This window comes from Anarrhichthys ocellatus, unplaced genomic scaffold, assembly GCF_004355925.1.
Source record: "Anarrhichthys ocellatus isolate YVR2014 unplaced genomic scaffold, GSC_Weel_1.0 scaffold35, whole genome shotgun sequence".
In the NCBI taxonomy this organism is placed as follows: Eukaryota; Metazoa; Chordata; class Actinopteri; order Perciformes; family Anarhichadidae; genus Anarrhichthys; species Anarrhichthys ocellatus.
This window is the reverse complement of record NW_022280065.1, coordinates 1638630-1641946: the sequence shown is the minus strand read 5'-3', so window position 1 is coordinate 1641946 and position 3317 is coordinate 1638630. Positions and strand designations below refer to the sequence as shown.

The following is a 3317-nucleotide window of genomic DNA, read 5'->3' as shown; positions in this document are numbered from 1 at the left end:
GGGGGGGGGTCTGCCATAATCCACATTCGAGGACAAATTCAAGGATATCAAACCACTTGATTGTGGATGAATCTGGGACAAAGTGTGTGTGCCCAATTTGGTTTCGCCGAGGTTGCGTCCAGCACAAGCTGAAATGGTTGTCGCCTTTTAATTGGTTTAGGTGAAGGCGAGGGCATGTATAGTTAATGGTAGGGTAAGCCTCCAGGCTAAGTCGATGCCATATGTACGAACGTAAGCTCTGCTAACGCGTAATGCACATACATCTGTACTAAATGACTCAACAACCTGTGAGTTACACAAAACAAGTGTCGCAGCCACCGCAGCCTAATGAAAGCCAGCCTGGGAGTGGATTAGTCAGGCTGTTGTTGCAGACTCACACAGACTTTTGGGAAACAGACAATGTTGTTGTGATCACATTACTAATTTATTTCCTGGCAAACTCTGTGGCGATGTGTTTTTTTTTCTGCATTATGGATGTTTTTAGGTGACAGGATGTTTTTCAATATTTATGCTTTGTTGTGCGTAATTAGACAAAAAACATTGACAGAAGGGCAGCATAATATAGATGATCAGATGCTGGTGTGGATATAGCTTGCTCTCAACTTTGCTGTAATTATTTAGGCTGGTTTGTGTTTCTCTTTTTGTTTTTGGCTTGCTAGTGCAGTTTGAGCATTGATATCTAGACCTATAGGGCCATAATCAGTACAGCACGGGGTCATTCCCTGAAAGAAGCCATATAGCCATTAGCTGTGGAAACATGGCTGTACCGTTGTGGATTTCCCCACATTGTACAGAATTTATTTTGGCTGCAGATCCCCAGACAGTTTCTACAGGCATGGCTGACGACTGGCAGGCAGAGTAGACATTTAGGGGAGTTTATGTGCTTGCTTTGCAAAATTCACATCACTACATGTCAGCTGTCGTGGGAGACATAGTGTAAGTGCCTCATTGTTACTGAGCTCAACTTGTTATATTGCTTCGCAGGAATCTTGTCAATATGCACTGTGACTTTTGCAAACCGCAGCATTCCTGGCTCGCCCTGTGTTGTGTTTTTCAATCGTTTTTGCTTGTTCAGAGTTTAATTTAAGGTTTGCCTAAAAAAAAAAAAAAAACATCTTTTCCTTTTTAGAGCCGGATTGGCCAATCTTTCCGTCCTGGAATACACACTTTTGTTTGCACAGCAAAATGCTCAGTAGTATGATTCATATATTTTGGGCCCATTGTTTGGAGATGAACACATAAACACGTTTGTTCAAAGTGGATTTTCAGTCCAGAACACAGTTAAACACTCGCTCTGAGCTGTCAAAACAAAATATGGACTGACGGTTGGGTGGGGTAATGTTTTACCAAACCAGAGCTAAACAAAAAAAAAGGACGTTTCAGCCTCTGAAAAGAGTCCTCTGTTGCAACAGTCTGCACCCCAGAAGCCTCCGATTCCTGTCTGTGGGCGTCACAACTTCCTGTGAGCCTCTTTTTAACATGTTTTGAAATGAGACCGTCATCTGGTTCATCCTACTGAGAAGTGGGAGGTCTATTCTATTAGCTTGCACTTTATCAAACAGTTGTATATATTATTATTTTGTTTTGGCGTGTGTAATAGTCCGTGTGTAAGATGTGTTGGCCTCGTTACTCCAGAGCTCGCTGACTCGGCACTGCTCTGTACCAGTCATGTACTGTGCACGGTGCTTTTTATTCAGTTCATGTTTGCAGCGCGTGCGTAGTTAGAGCCAAGTCTCCTGTATAATCCACCGGCTAAATGCCCAATCAGTGACTGTGATTGCCTTGTATGTGTATTCTTTGAGTGTTTGAGAGCTCAAAGGGGGCGTGTCCAGCTTTAGGATTCGTATGCACGCTTAGAAAAAACAGTAATGATAACTGACGAAAATACAGGAACAGGTTCTACTGAAATATAATGTAAATAAAATATCCAAATCAAGTCAAATACTCCCGAGTTGCAGTGCACTAATGGACCCTTTTACACAGCAGCCATTTAGACATGTCGTGGCAGGGAAAGCACAGGTGAACTTGATCAAATGAATCACGGCCCCCAGCTTGCACAACACCAGCAGCCTGGCCCACCTGAATGGAACAGGGCCGTAATTAATGTCATTCATTACACCTGTGCTTACCCTGCTATGACACTAAACAGCAGCTACAGCACTTCACTGTAACAAGTTTCACTGTTAAACTGCACATTTGTTTTTCGATTCCCACCATCGCTGTGAGTTATTCGTTACACAAGTCTGACTTCTGGAGTAAAAACGGTCATCGAGAGTTATTGTGCAACAACACGGCTCACTTCACTCTGTCGTGTTTAAGCTCGCAGTTAAAGTAACAATGTACCACAATTTATGTACTCTAGAAGAACATATCCATCTTTCTAAGGGGGGAATTATAAAAAGGTATCCATTCTGTTATTGCAACACATGTGAGGGAACAACAAAAGCTTTCCAAGCAGCGTAAAATAAAGAAGTGGAAATTGTGTAATCTGTTTCTGTTTGAAGGCTTTTTTTCTGTCTTTGTAAAGACGTCCTCCGCTGTTTCATGTCCTGGTCGTCTTTTAATTATTGAAAATCCACTTGAACTGTTCCCTTCAACATTCTTCACACGGCCATGTGCCTCATAAGGCTTCTCCTTATCTCTGTGGATTCTCTGAAACGTGTTTTCTTTGTACGAACCCTCTGCGCTTCAAAGCGATTTTTTAAATTTTTTTTAATTCGTTGTTTAACTCGAAGGATGCATCCGATTCATGCATTTTCTTTGGAAACTCTTGACCCACCGTTTCCAGGCGATATCCTCCCCGCCGGTTGCTTTGAAATCTCGCCCCGGGTAAACTCGACTGGTAAATTGCTTTTGACGAGCACTCTGGATTATGTTGTGTAAGAGAGCGCTGACACAAAGCCAGAGCTGCGTTGGTGAGATGCTTTAAGCCCGTTGACACTGAGGGTAAAAAAGAAAGTGATAATAATAAGTGTGTCTCTTCAGCAAATCTTCCCCTCGGCCCCTCTATCAGCTGCACAGGATTCTTTAGTTTGTGCTGCTTCAGTGCTATTTAAAGTTTGCAACCTGCAGTTTTAATTTTGAGCGCACAGTGAATCCTTTGAGCGGCGGCGGTGGTTGTCGTTGATGTGGAGCTCTGCCATCTGATCTCTATTCAACAGAGCTGTATCTTTCACTAGATGGGAATCCGTCTCAAAGTGTATTGCCTGTATAAAACAACCAATGCTCACCTGTGTGAGAAGGTCCCGGGCTAATTCTTCTCTGTTTTTCGTGTGTGTGTGTGTGTGTGTGTGTGTGTGTGTGTGTGTGTGTGTGTG

The 3317-nt window shown here is 42.9% G+C and overlaps 1 protein-coding gene across 2 annotated transcripts in view; it reads left to right on the top strand.

The window, feature by feature from the left end:
- Positions 1 to 3317, top strand: part of LOC116393841 (TGF-beta receptor type-2-like) — a 28125-nt gene that overhangs the window by 21770 nt on the left and 3038 nt on the right. The gene's annotated exons all lie outside the window — the stretch shown is intronic.